We start from the raw sequence: 15618 nt of genomic DNA, 5'->3' as shown, positions 1-15618 counted from the left end.
TAACCCACAATCCAACATCTCACAGTTAACCCACAGTTCAACATCTCAAGTTAACCTACAGTCCAACATCTCACAGTTAACCCACAGTCCAACATCCCAAGTTAAGCTACAGACCAACATCTCACAGTTAACCGAAAGTCCAACATCCCACAGTTAATCCACAGTCCAACATCTCAGTTAATCCACAGCCTAACATCTCACAGTTAATCCACAGCCTAACATCTCACAGTTAATCCACAGTCCAACATCCCACAGTTAATCCACAGTCCAACATCTCACAGTTAATCCACAGTCTAACATATCACAGTTAATCCACAGTCCAACATATCACAGTTAATCCACAGTCCAACATATCACAGTTAATCCACAGCCTAACATCTCACAGTTAACCCACAGTCCAACATCTTACAGTTAACCCACAGTCCAACATCTCACAGTTAACCCACAGTCCAACATCTCACAGTTAACCCACAGTCCAACATCTCACAGTCCAACATCTCACAGTTAACCAACAATCACGTAACTCAAGTTAACCATTAGTTCCTCATCTCACGGTTAACCAACACGCACTGTCTCAAACTCTCTCTCTCCGTGACACCACATGTGTGAAAGAATGACATGATTTTATAAATATCACTCTTTCAGACATGTACTCTCTCCGCCCCTCTCTCATTCTCTCTCACACTATCTGTCTCTCCCCTTCTCTCTCTCTCTCTCTCTCTCTCTCTCTCTCTCTCTCTCTCGTTCTCACATTCAAAACCTCTAGTCTCCCCCTCTCAAGATACCATGTTAATTATTATAAGTGGAAAATTACAGCCGTATACATAAGCTTCTTATCAGCTTATATTCCTAATACACAAGGCTATATACAGCTTACAACTCCGTACAAATAACATTGAATAACGTAAATGACTTACATGTGACTCTATTACATGATTGTCTTGTCTCGGATGACGTGTGTTTTTACTGTGTGTAACCCACTCAGAACGGCCTGCTACTTGAGGTTGAGTTCGTGAGGCAAGATTTAAGTAACACGACAACAACTAACGCTTTACACTCCCTCACTCATTGTTAGACTGTCTGAATCCGGACATAGAAACACGACTTGTAACACCTCGCAGCATACAGTGAAACAACATAGCAAGATTGTATTATCTTTATTGCACATGCGAGCGGTCCCGGGTATTCACGGCGTATTGCTAGGAGCGGTCGGGTAGCCTTGTGGTTAAAGCGTTCGCCCGTCACGCTGAAGACCCGGAATCGATTCCCGACAAGGGTACAATGTGGTAAGCCCATTTCTGGTGTCCGCCGCCGGAATATTGCTAAAAGCGGCGTAAAACCAAACTCACTCACTCGCTCACTCACGACGTATTGCTATAGCTGTCTAACGAATAAGTCGTGTGATGTTAATGTTAGTTCCGAGGTTGACACTTCCCTCCCCCTCCCCACCCCATCCCTTCTAAAAGCGGCGTAAAATCATACTCATTCACTCACTCTTACATTACAGCGACACGACGTGATATAACTCATTGCTATCCAAAGCGGCGCAAAAAGAGATTTTAAAAAGACTGACATTTGAAAGAGACCACTAAACAAATTAACGTAAAAATGAGGCTTTAAAATTAAACAACCCTGCCCACACTTAATCCGGTGTCTAGGTATGAAACTGTATGAAAGGATCCGAGATCAGCCAAGGTAGTAAATTGAACAGTTATCTACAGTGCACGACACCACTGCACGTCATTGAGGCCAAGGTCGCATAGTAACATCATGTTGGTGCGTTTCGTCATACAATACCAAAAAGCATATGTCATGTAGAGTTATGTTACGTCATGTCCTCTTTGATATAAAGGGCTTGTTGGTGAATCAGACTGTTTAAACACCGCGGTGTTGGCAATTCACTGATTCATTCAACAATTATTTGTTAATTTCCCGGTTATGACTTACCTATTGTAAACTAGTAACACTGGTATCTTCATATCACTACAAACATACAGGGATAACGAACAATCCCGTAACAGCTGCAAAATACGCCGTGTTAATTAATACTAATCATTTCCTATTCTCGAAGAATCTTAATCGTGACATGTGTATGATGACTCAAATATATTCACACTGGTCTGGTGACACACACACACTATAGTTCAACGATTTCCGGGTAGTGCTGGCATGTTAGTTTCAAACTGAATATTTTTCACTCAGAGTTACTGAAGGAGGAGTTAAACAAACAGGTCCAGGTGACGATCTACTTTCTACGAAAGTCAAATGATGCCACTTTGGAAGTATCGATATATATTTTATGATCGATCTTTTTCTCTCGTTTTCTCAATTATTTTCTCGGAATGTTCATTTATTTCTCCTTCCTTCGAGTTTATTTTCGTTACATCAACTATTTTCTCGTTATTTCCATTTTATTTAAACAGTGAAATTTCATTTTTTTAGATATATTGAAATTACGAGAATATAATTCAAATTACGAAAATATAAATGAAATAACGAGAAAATTAAGTCAAAATTTCGAGTTTTTGAGATAAACTTGAAATAACGAGAAAATATTCGAAGCAACGAGAAAGAAATCGAAATTTCGAGATTAGTTTAATAAACTTGAAATAACGAGCAAATAATTGAAATAAAGAAAATGTAATCGAAGTAACGAGAAAAATAGAAATTTCGAAAAAATATACAAATAATTGAAATATAAAGAAACATCGATTTATAAAAAGAAATAATCGCCAAAGTGGCACCGTTAGACTTTCGTAACTTTCAGGATAAAACCTGAAGACAAAATGGTTGTTTTAGCATTTTTGTTGTTGTAAACATCCTACGTCCCACGAATATCAAATCTTCGGCGCTTAGTCAGCGTTCTGTGTTATGGACTGAAACCCGGCTCTGTTCCATGCCGTCACGACGAGGTTTTATAACAGTAATGAAACTAAAGATTTTTTCTGGACCTTGTTTTGATATCTAGCCGACGGGGCAATCATGCATTTAATCTGATTAGCTGTTACTCATCACAACGGGCGTGTTTCACATCTAGATCGTTTACTCTGAGTCAAACAAGTCGAGCACTTGTTTTCCTTTCGACTGTTTTCAAACTGAACCGCTTCTCTTGTAATTGGGACAAATACAATCATTTGGTATGTTTTATGCCGCATTGGGCGGTATTCCTATAATCACACGATTCTAAGTACAATAGGATGGATGGGCACTGAGACATTTTATAAAGTAATAAAATCAATGTCAGGAATTACCAGAGGTATATTCAAGTTGTGTTCCTTTAAACATGTTTGGTCTCCATACCTCTCTGAACAAATCGACCGCCTCCTTGGTATGGTGGGTAGAGCGTTTGCCTGGGGAGAGGAAGGTCAGTGGTTCGACCCACGGCTGCGTCATACCAAAAGACGTTAAAATATGGTACTTGTTGTTTCCCTGCCTGGTGCCCGGCAAAAAGAGGATACAGCAAGGACTGGTCGGCCCAGAGCCAGTATACTATATCTGAGTGGGGTATATAAACTGACGACCAAAAGAAAACTTTGCCATAACTTTAGTTTAAAAAACACAAAAAAGACGTGATGCAACATGTATTATAAAAGATCAAACTCTCAATCTCATTCGGTATCTGATACCTGAATGACAGTTGCCCGAAATTAGGTTGGTTTGCAAAAACAAGCTTTCAACGTAATGGACAAAGGGCACACACATCTAAAATTTCTCATGTTCAGTGACACGTCACATTAATAGCGTGTATGACCAGCCTCTGCTACAAGACACGCAAACACTCTCCTGCGCACAGAAAAGTTCAGTCCTCTGATGACATCAGTTCTTGTCGGTTGGCTGGAGGATGTTGTTTGCTGTCGAACACGACGATCCATGACATCCCGGAGGTGTTCTATGGGGACATGTCTGGGGTGCGTGCAGGCCACGGCAACACGTTAACGTTGGCTGCAAGGCAATTATGTACGATTCGGGGTGTTTGGAGTCTGGCGTTGTCGTGCTGTCAAATTTTCGTTAACAAGTGGTGTTCTCTCCTGCCCACAAATTTCTCTCTGAACCATAAGACCTCCATCCAACCTCCAACCAATATCTGTCAACTAACCATATGCCCTAAGGCATTCGTCACTGATGACGTCAATGTCAGTAATCAATTCCGGAGATGCCAAGTACGCAAGTACCGGTCTTCATTGGGTATAGTTACCCTAGATCTGCTGTCTGATGTCTGCCCGGTCTGTCTGTAACGTTTCCATTAGGTTAGTTACATCAACAGGGGAGCAACCAAACGTTCCAGCAATGTGGGCATGGGTGGCTCCCATCTGTTTCATGCCCAGGGCTCGCTCGCGTTGTTACGGTGCCAGTCGTGGCATTTCTGGGGTGGTTTGTATCAGAGTAAGTGTCTGTCATGCTGTCCGTATAATTCATATACCCTTACTGCACGTGTAGGTTCCTCTTCCAAAGCGGCACGTGTTTTTCATTTTTTTCGCATTAATTACAAAAAGCTGCCATGGACGTGTATCACCTGCATGGAGAGCAGTGTTGTGTTTGGACGTTGTGTTTAGCATTCATTTAGTTTGAACTTGCGTTCTAAATTTTTCATTTTTAAAGTGGTATAAATTCTTTTGGCCGTCAGTTAATGTAAAACTGCGGCATGATATCCAAGTGGGCTAGCACTTTTAAACCCGGATTAGTCCGGACTAGTACAAGCACATATAAGCTGTATTAGTGCAAAAATCTTGAAGGGGACGTTAAACCACATTTCACCTCACCTCAACTCAAATCACCTCTAAACAAATCCTATGTTTCTATAATTTCAATTTGGGATACAAAATATTTTTTAAATTTGTTTTGCTCATATTAGGCAGATACATTGACTGTTCGACATAATAATCTACGCATCAATCAACACATCAACATATACAATCAAGTTGAAGCCTACACCGATAATACATGACATAATGTGACACACGTACATACAGCAGCGTAATGGAAGTTTCAATGTCACACATGAATATCAACATGGAGCTCAAGTATCGACCTATCTGTAAACATTTTCTTAAGAACGAATACCCATTTGCTTTTCAAGATTATCCTAAATTCATAACGGTTTGGAGAGTGATGATAATATTTATTTGTTTGGTACTTTTGAGTAAAGAAGTCACAACAAAAACCATGTTGAATTAAGCAGTAATAGCGCTCGAATCGCATAATGTGCATAATCCAATCTAATTTAAATCAGATCGTTGTGCTCGCTGCTCTAACCTCTGAGCAAGGCTACGTCCCACTTGAGCAGAGGTTCAAATACATTTTAGAGGGTAATAGATAGTCATCAAATGAGTGGTGATCCTGAATGAGTCTATAATAATTGCCCTTTGTCGAGCTAACAAAACTACTTCCCAGTGATGGTATAAACTGGTTCCGTAATGTTTGTCAAGTTCAGACAAATCCACCCTTTATTATATTAAGATGGAGAATCGACCTTATGGGTTGTATCAACATTGACCGATGACAATGTTCTGTGTGAACATTGCAACGCAATTGAAGATGAAATTCATGTTGTTTATGTCTGTAAACATTATGAAGACGAGCGTAAACTGTTATTACTAAAATTATCAAATACGCAGTATTATTCACTTAAAAGCCTGTGTACTTCGTCAGATATGAATGTATTATTGCCATTTACCAAGTTCTTAACACATCTTTTAAGAACGGTTCCGCTTGATAAGTAATTTTGTAAATTTGAGTCTGTTTATCTTCATGTGGTAACTCAAATTATTATGTAAAAAGTTTTGTACTTTAGGTCACGTGGCTTTTAATGCAAATAAACCTGTCTGTCTGTCAGAATCGACCTTAAATACTCCTTAATCTTCTCCATGTATTTGTATAACCTCGTCTGATTTGAAAATTGCTTCAGTTGCGTATATCCGATCACTTGGCCCCAAAATGTCGTTTATCGAAACAAGATGCATCACCGTCCGGGGTGCTCAATGCCCCGTCTATTGTGGACTCACGGTATCGCTACCCCCCCCCCCCCAGCATAGAACATCTATCAGCAGCAACACACCACGCAATCAGCTTGATAGTTACATGCAAAGATTTCTTTAAACCCTAAAGACATATATTCCAGTTCGTGACAAATTAAAACCCAAATGAAAAAACAAATCTGACTGACTGCAGGTTCAAAATTAGTACTTACCGCTTTTGCTGCGATGCCGTTAATAAAATTCGACTAGAACACCCTTCTAATGTTGAGCCTCCGTAGCTTTGTACATAGAAGCAACGAAGCAATGCAGACAGTATGAATGCATGCTACTGAAATCTATACTACACGATAAACATACATTTCTATACTACTAGATAAACATATATTTCTATACTACACGATAAACATACATTTATGGCTATACATTAATATTTAGTTATTAAGTATATAAATCGTTATTTATGTATAGATATACATTCACACGTGTGGAAAATATTTAAAATCAAATCACGTTAACGTATTTTCTTATACATTACTCTATATCGTTTAAAAACTACAATTCATATGCTTGTGATATTTTTTCTAATATAATCAAATCTAAAGGAGCGTGGCAATATTGTATAGGTGCCCGGTAGTGTCACAGTGTCCGTCGTGTATGCCTTTATAAAGCCTGCCATTTCAGTAAATTAACTATTTGAGATCGAGGACACTTTGTATGCAGCATGTAAAATAAACACTTTAGCCGACAGTGTACGTTTCAAACTCGAATGGTAAGCGTCAGCGTGTGTATTTAGCAGCAAATGGCCAATGGGTCGGTGACTGTTTGCATGTTGTAATGGGCCAAGCAAATACAGCATGTTTGTACGAGTGTCAAGGCTGACAACAAGAGGGGGTGGGGTGGGGGGGTGGGTCGATAGGAAGCTTTAGCCTCTTGAAACAGGTCGGCAGCAGAAAAAATACATCTTAAGGCGTTTATTACTTGGTTTTATGCCACAGCTGACCCAAACTTTCACACATGTCAAATAAAATTATTTAGATTTGAGAACGATGTTGTTGTTTTCTTTTGGCGATTCTTTTAACGTATTTCAACACATGTTTTGCCTATTTCTTCTTTAACGCTGCAATATTCCAGCTATATGACGGGGGTCTGTAAATAATCGAGTCTGAACCGGACAATCCAGTGATAGACATCATGGGCATCGATTCATGCAATTGGGATACGATGACGTGTATCAACCAAGTCAGCGAGCCTGACCACCTGATCCCGTTAGTCGCCTCTTACTACAAGCATAGACGCCTTTTACGGCAATCGTGGGTTGCTGAAGACCTTTTCTACCCCGGATCTTCACGGGTCTCAACAAAAGTAAATAGGGGCATATTAAAAAAAGGTTTAACAAAATTATGAGTGAGTTTATAGGTTTATGGGTGAGTGAGTGTGTTTATGGGCAAACCCAGAGGTTGCTGGCAACGATCACGTCGTCGGCATTAAATGACACCTAATCAGCCAAGTGATACACAATGAGTATACTTCAGATTGCCTCCACTCTACTTGACCCTAGGATCCATACACCCAATCACATCTGTCAGCACTTAAGACAATGTTTTCATCCTATTAGCCTCAAGGTCATGGTGTCGTTAGTGCGCACAATTCAATCATTTATTTTCCTGATTATTATCTTAAAGTAAATCTACTCGGGACATAATAAAAACACAATTTCTCAGAAGATAATATTTTTGAAACAAATTAATTCTTTTTGTTGCATTTTTAGCTTTTTTCCTCAGATCCCTAGCGTTTATCTTTATTTTTGTACACATGCTCTTCTTCAGCCATGTTTATATCACATAGGTGCCAATGTGAATCATGTAAGCTCTTACCGGCCATGATATCACAACAAATACATTGTGTTTAATAATTTAAAATGTAAAAGGAAATTTGTAAGAACTACTTCTTTATTGGTGTTCCTAACTTACACCACTAGTTTGCCTCTTACGCCCAGTAGAATCTGTTTCGGCAGATAATTGAGACTGATTATTCTCCAGCATTGACGGTTTATATTTCTTATCTCGTGACCTAGAAACATCGAAACACTCAAACGCTACCATAAAGCTGTAATGTTGTCTTGACTGAGCGGGACTCTGAACCTTACACTGTTTATAACAGGTTGCGAGTATTACAATATTCCCTTTGCTACCACCGATAGGTTACGCTCACCTGGTTGTACGCCGCGGAAAATCAGTCCGTGACAAAGTGATGCTACATTCACTGCTTCAGCAACCTGTTTCAGTGTTTTCATAGCCCAACACCGGCGTCTGGCACTGTGTCCGTCATAATGTTACGATAAACTGATACATTTTACCTCGAACACACGTCCGCGTCACTGTTTCATCTTTGACCTTGACCTTATTTTCACAATAGTTCTGAAAGGGTTACAGATTTCACTCGATGACTTCACCTCCATACGTCTGCATAAATCAGTCGTACGATTAGAATCTGATTACACATACTTGATCTTTATTCCCATATCACACGCAAATAATTTACGAATCCCGTTTCAGACGACAATGCTATGTCCTTGTAGGTAGTCCCGGCAACGTCATAGAGCAAAGAGCCCCTCACCGAGGCAGATAACCTCTTATCATGTTTTACTTTCGATGTGTATTTTACAAAATGAAGTACTTTGAGCGACAATGCAAACATATCAATTTAACATCAGTTCGAGATGTTTTCAGACTTTCAGGCAATACACTGGTGATTAATAGGCCTCTGAATAGCGATCGACGACAGTACATAATCTCGATAATGCCTGTTTACTTTATTTAACGTGTTTGTAAACCATGTACTTAGATTTGCTAAACAACGCAACGGAGTTCAATGTGATGAATGTTTCCGATTAAGCGGCGCTTGGTAAAAAACAAACCCGGTTTATTAGGGGTTATACGGTACACCACACACATAAACCCACCTTGATGTTTCGACTCAAAGAGCAACGTTTTCTATATTAATCGAGAAATGTTTTAATTACAAGAGAAAATGTGGAACAAGTATTCTTCATAGGACTATATCTTTGATGTTCGCTGTAGAAGTATATCAAGAAAACCCTTTCCACAATCATCTCTACTCTCTGCTAAGTGAGTGAGTATGGTTTTACGCCGCTTTTAGCAATATTACAGCAATATCACGGCGGGGGACACCAGAAATGGGCTTCACACATTGTACCCATGTCGGCAATCGAACCCGGGTCTTCGGCGTGACGAGCGAACGCTTTAACCACTAGGCTACCCGACCGCCCCCAATCCGAGCAGAAAGTACGACTCCTATGCATAAGCAAACAGATCAACAAGGAGGGGAGCACAGTTGATGCCCACTGGGATGCCTACTTGCCAATGTTGGCTTAGAAGAGTCTAAAACTATACTGAACAACAAAAATTCCTGTGACATTGAATAAGATTAAATGCAAAGTTATGTTTTTTACCAAATCTGAAACAATTTCGGTTTGCAACAGATAAAAGACTCCTGTAAGTGTTCAAATGGTTTAATTTGCCATACTGACTTCAGAAAATGCGTGATTTCATTAAAAAACAACCACGTGAACATGCCAAAACGTCAATTTACAATTCAATAGCGTGTGTGTCCACCTCTGGTTGCGATGCAAGCAACACATCTTCGTCTCATGGAATGGATCAGGCGTCGCACAAAGTCCTGTGGGATATCTGTCCATATCTGCTGGAGCATGTTTCGAAGTTCCTGGAGTGTCTGTGGAACACGTGGTTGACGTCGAAGGCGCCGATACATCTCATCCCACATGTGCTCGATTGGTGAGAGATCAGGGGAGCGAGCCGGCCAGGGGGTGACATTCAAGTTGTTTTGTTGAAGAGAATCCTGAACAAGTCGATCAATATGAGGCCGGGCGTTGAACAACAGGGCCGATGAAATTATCGCGGTAGCGCTGTCTATTGAGATTTCCCTCTACCTCTATCATGTTGTTTTCTGAGTGGTTGTTGTCAGCACGATGCTAAACAATGCATATGGTTACTATAATTTTGTCGGCTCCAGTTTCTTCCGACTAATATACGGGAAGAAATACCACTAAAGCTATGGCACACAACACCAATGGTGATGTTGATAATATTAAAAACAATAACAACACTAACAACAACAATAATAATGATGATAATAATATGTTTAGTTTCACTTTAAAAATTAACTGTCAATACAGTTGTAACAGCGGTACTCTGGTCCTCTCAAACATAAGAGAGTACTTGTTGGGTTCAAGGGATTTATTTTCAATGGGCGTAGAGAACTACACGGTAGTCCGGATCTGCCCTAAAACATACATAACTTGATATAAATATCATGGGTATCATTATAAAGGCACTATATAACAACAATACTAATTATACATTTCAATCTATAATTCCTTACTTTTGGCATATATATATATTAACAAATCCTTCCACATAAAACAAATTACACTCTATATATATATACAATTAATAATGCATAATTAATAAAACATAAATAGCATACCTCGTCTCAGGGACGCAGGCTGGAAACTCTCTTATGGAGACGTGCAGTGAAATAGCCCTGCACAAATAAGTATACTACATATAAGTATACTACTTATAAATATATCACATAGCCACAGTTACACTAGCATGTATGGAATACGAGCATTATAAATTCTACAAAATACTATACATATATACATGATACATATACATATATCACTTCTAACCAATTTAAACCTATTTTATATATAAATGTACATTTGGCTATTACCTCAGTCAAATACACAGTTAAGTTGAATAAAGAATACATTACAATGTCATAATACAATGCTAGCTAAAATACTATATCCAACAACCATGATTAAAATACATAACCTAAGCTCCCAGATAAATAAAGTAATAATTAAATGAACTTACCCTATATGATTCAGTGTAGAGAACGTGTTGAGAAAATAGGTGTTGACTGACCAGTAGAAGTGTGATCAGTGTCCCCACATAATTGCAGAGAACATGCAACAAAGCTAGATCACAAAGAGCACCTAATCACAGGCCAAGCCTGTGACCAACCCATTGACAATAGCCAAGAAAGAAATGTCTGAACTACCCAAGCTATATACAGAACTAGCTTACCTGTGAATTAGTAGATTTGTGCAAGTGCTGAAGTTAACACAAGTATTTAGGAACATAAATGTTAAATATTTAGGTTAGCTTATTAATTTAATTCATGTTTGGTTACTATGATGATACTTTAAAATCTAACAATATTCTATTTACAAGCATACTGCTACATTCTCCCCTGCCACAGAAAATGGCGTCCCGAAATATATTCTATGTTACAGCAGAACCAGTTATCAGAAATAGCATAGCCTTGTAGGCGTCTTCTGGGAGGTCCTGCAAAAGTCTGCCTTCAGCTAGAGTCTTAAGAAATGATGCTCTTGTTTTCCAGTCTGTCAACAATGTTGGTGCTTGACTCATACAAAACTCTCCTCTTCCCATCCAGGCTGGCGGCTGACGCTGTCTTGTAGATCGCCTAGGTGGTAGAGTTGGTAGAACTCTCCTAGGCACCCTAATAGGTTCTGGATCTGGTTCTGGATCTGTTTTTGGATCTGGTTCTGGTTCTGGTTCCTGTTCTGGCTCTGGTTCTGGTTCCTGTTCCGGCTTTGCCGCTCCTTCTTCCTCAGCTTCCAGTTGAGGACTATCACCAGCTGTGGAATTACCTCCTTCTTCCCCCTCTTGAACCATTGCAGCAGTGGAATCTTCTAATTCCACATCTACATAGGTTTCATGTCCATCTGCTTCAGCTTGTGGGGCAGCATTTGACGGAATGCTAACCACTGAAGACACATCACTCAGGTCCACAGGTTGTGACTCAACCAGTACTATGGGATCATCGTCAGACTCGCTGTCTGATAGTGATTGGGTCGACTCTTGTTCCTTCACTATTGGTCCCAGGTACTTCGTTCTTGGCTTTGGAACGGGAACCGTCCTATTCATGTCAGTGTTGATCTCTAGTGAACCCACTGGCAGCAACAAGTTTCGATGAAGCGTCCTTAGCCGTCCATCTCCATCTTCCTTTTGTACACAGTACACTGGGATTTCTGGGTTGGGCTGGTCCCTCACAACATATGTGCTTTCTTCCCACTTGTCTGCCAGTTTGTGCTTTCCATCAAATGCAAGCTGCTTCACTAAGACTCTGTCTCCAATGTTGAGAATGGCTCCTCTGATCTTGATGTCATACCTACTCTTCTGTCTCTCCCTGGCTCTATGTGCAGCAGCTGTTGCAAACTTGTAGGAGTCAGCAAGCCGTTGGCGCAGATCTTTGATGTAGGTGGTCTTAGATTGTCTACCTTGTGGAGAACCTATTCCAAATGCAATGTCAACAGGTAAACGTGGCTGTCTGCCAAACATAAGAAAAAAAGGACTTTCTCCGGTCGATTCATGTCGTGTTGCATTGTAAGCATGAACGAGTGGTGCTACATATGACTTCCAGTTGGTCTTCTGGGATGGTTGCAAAGAACCTAACATACTTATCAGTGTCCGATTGAATCTTTCAGTCATTCCATTTCCTTGTGGGTGGTAAGGTGTGGTCCTGCTTTTTTCTATTCCCGCCATCTTACATAGTTCCTTGATTAGGTTACTCTCAAAGTTGGCGCCTTGATCTGCATGTAGTCTTTGTGGGAAGCCATAGTGTACAAAGAAGTTGTTAAATAGGACTTCTGCAGTGGTCTTCGCAGTCATGTTCCTAGTAGGGTAGGCCTGAGCATATCTTGTAAAATGGTCAGTCAGAACAAGAATATGTTGATATCCTCCCTTTGACATCTCCAGTGTAAGGAAGTCGACGCAAACTAACTCAAGGGGCTGGCTGGTAGTGATGGAGAGAAGAGGAGCTCTGCTGGTGTTCTTCTGAAGCATCTGTCACAGTTTTTTATCCACTGATCCACATCTTTAGCCATTCCAGGCCAGTAAAATCTGTCCCTGCAGAGAGCTAGAGTCCGATCTCGGCCGAGATGTCCAATCTCATCATGAAGTCCGTTTAGTGTTCTTTTGATGAATTCTGCTGGGAGAACAAGTTGCTTCCTTTCTTCTCCATCCATGGTAGTAATTCTGTACAACACTCCCTGTTGTAATTGGAGATGACTGAATTCTCTGAGAAGACCAGTAGGAATATCCTCTGGTATCGTGTGGTGATGTAGTCCGTCAATGACTCTGTTGAGTACTGGATCCCTCTCTTGTGCTTTCCTCCAATCCCTTAGAGTGAAGCTAGATATGTTGTTCCTGTATTCAACGTCGTCATCTGCAATAACTTCAGCTGCAAAGCATAAACTCTAAATGTAGTTAGATGTCTGACAACTATTGCAGATCGCCTTTACAGATGTAGTAGCTATAGTATCTGTCTCTTCTTCTTGTGGCAACCTTGAGAGCGCATCAGCATCTATGTTACCTTTTCCTGGACGATACTTAATATCAAAGTTGAATGCGGAAAGAGCTGCAATCCACCTGTGTCCAGTAGCATCCAATTTGGCTGTAGTCAAAACGTATGTGAGAGGGTTGTTGTCCGTCAGTACAGTGAACTGATTTCCGTAGAGATAGTCATAAAATTTCTCCGATACTGCCCATTTTAATGCTAGGAACTCCAACTTGTGTGCTGGGTAGTTCCTCTCTGCTTTATTCAGACCTCTGCTGGCATAGGCGATGACTCTCTTTTGTCCTTCTTGTTCTTGGTAGAGAATGGCACCTAATCCGAGTGAGCTTGCATCTGTATGAACTTCAAAAGGAAGACCATAATTTGCATATCCAAGAATAGGTGGCTTTGACAAAGCATCTTTCAGTTGCTTGAAGGCTGATTCCTGATCCTGACCCCAAGTCCATTTAACTTTCAAGTCTGTTTTCTTCTTGAAGCGATTATTCTTCACAGTTGGAGGGAGCAACTGTGAGAGAGGCCAAGCGATATTAGAGAAATTCTTAACAAATTTTCTGTAGTATCCGGCAAACCCAAGGAATTGACGAACTTCCTCTGGACTCTTAGGAGTTGGCCAATTCAGTACCTTCTCAATCTTTGCAGGGTCAGTTTGAACTCCATTTGCTGATACAATGTGGCCGACAAACTTTGCTTGTTCTTGTAAGAAGTTACACTTCTTGGGTGCCAACTTTATTCCACTTTTCCTCAGACGTTGGAAAATCCTTTCTAATCGAATGAGATGCTCTTCAAAAGTATCAGAAAACACGATGAGATCATCCAGGTATATCATGCAAATTTCCAAATGAAGATCTCCTAACATATGTTCCATCTGGCGTTGATATGTAGCTGGAGCATTTACGAGTCCAAAAGGCAAGCGATTGTACTCATAAAACCCAAGAGGTCCAACTGTAAAGGCTGTTCTTGCTTTGTGACCTTCCTCTATTTCTATCTGATGGTAGCCCGACTTCATGTCCATAACAGTGAAAAACTTGGATCCTGCAAGTCTGTCAAAGATTTCTTCTGCGCGTGGTAAAGCGTAGGCATCTTTAACCGTGCGACGGTTGAGTGATCTAAAATCTATACACATACGCAGAGATCCATCAGCCTTGCGTACAAGGACTACATTAGATGCCCATGGGCTATAAGAACGTCTGATGATTCCACAAGCAAGTAACTGTTGGAGATGGTCCTTCACCTCTTGAAACATAGATGGCGGTATGCGTCGATGTCTTTCCTTGAATGGTGTAGGGTCTGTCAACTCAATCCGATGTTTCACATCAGTGTAGTGGCCAACATCTAAATCTCCTGTTGAAAATACATCGCTGTATTTCTGAATTAACTCTTCACCCATCTTCTTCTGTTCATCAGTAACTTTATGAGATATGTTCACCTTGTCCAGTGGGTGCTGTTTTACTTCAGTGGCAATCTGTTCCAAGTTGATGTGTGCAACTTTCTCAATTTGGACTGGTTGTATCTCACAGATGATTGTCCTAGGGGAAACAACTATGGTCTGGTTGGTCAGGTTTGACAATTGAACAGGAACTTGTAGTGATCGCTTGTACTGGTAGCGGAATAATGCAGGAGTTATCTCTATCCCCGGTGATATACATGTCTTCTTGGCTGGATGAAGCATAACACAAGTTTCTCTATAAGGCAGTTCTTTGTAGAGTGAACACTTGACTGTTACAGTTCTGTTGGGAGGTACAACTACTTTTGACACCTCACAGCTACGCATAAGTCCAAGGGTCCCATCTTTCCTTTTAAGTTCCTTGTCCTGCAAAATGAGACTCCTAAAGGCAAGATACCAAGGTGTGTGCATTTTGCTGACTTGAAGAAAGTTAGGTCCAGTTGCCTCCCTGCAGCTCTCAAGAGCTGGGATAAGGTAATTAGTCCCCAGTAAAACAGGTACACTCTTGTTGTACTCACTGTCTGGGATGACTAACAATAAACAATTACTTTTGAGACCTGGAGATAACCCAGTAGTTTCAACTGGAACTTCCACATATCCCATATAAGGCAATGCCTCACCATCAGCACATTCAATACGAATGAAATCACCTAAGGTCTTAATCTCCAATGATGATAAACACTCCTTATGGAAACTTTCCGGGATAGTTGACACTGATGATCCTGTATCTAGGAGGGCCTTATGTGAAACACCATGGATGATGACATT

General features: G+C 40.4%; 1 protein-coding gene and 1 long non-coding RNA gene across 3 annotated transcripts in view; both read right to left on the bottom strand.

Moving 5' to 3' along the window:
- Positions 1-991, bottom strand: part of LOC139443171 (ectonucleoside triphosphate diphosphohydrolase 8-like) — a 43484-nt gene extending 42493 nt beyond the window's left edge. The window contains exon 1 of the mRNA XM_071224131.1: positions 918-991. The gene's annotated coding sequence lies outside the window, so the exon portion shown is untranslated. The remainder of the gene's footprint in view (positions 1-917) is intronic.
- An 8736-nt stretch (positions 992-9727) lies between these two features.
- On the bottom strand, positions 9728-11022 carry LOC139444365 (uncharacterized). Of its 2 annotated transcripts, none has more exons than XR_011651754.1 (3): positions 10901-11022; positions 10503-10559; positions 9728-9854 (listed from the first exon to the last, which is right to left on the bottom strand). It is a non-coding gene; the product is annotated as an uncharacterized lncRNA (long non-coding RNA). The 2 variants fall into 2 exon arrangements; XR_011651753.1 differs by lacking the exon at positions 9728-9854 and adding an exon at positions 10228-10298.
- Positions 11023-15618: the final 4596 nt, after the last annotated feature.

Source organism: Haliotis cracherodii, unplaced genomic scaffold, assembly GCF_022045235.1.
Source record: "Haliotis cracherodii isolate W230 unplaced genomic scaffold, xgHalCrac1.p SCAF_5, whole genome shotgun sequence".
Classification (NCBI taxonomy): domain Eukaryota; kingdom Metazoa; phylum Mollusca; class Gastropoda; order Lepetellida; family Haliotidae; genus Haliotis; species Haliotis cracherodii.
The sequence above is the reverse complement of the archived record's forward strand: the minus strand, read 5'-3'. Positions and strand labels throughout refer to the sequence as shown.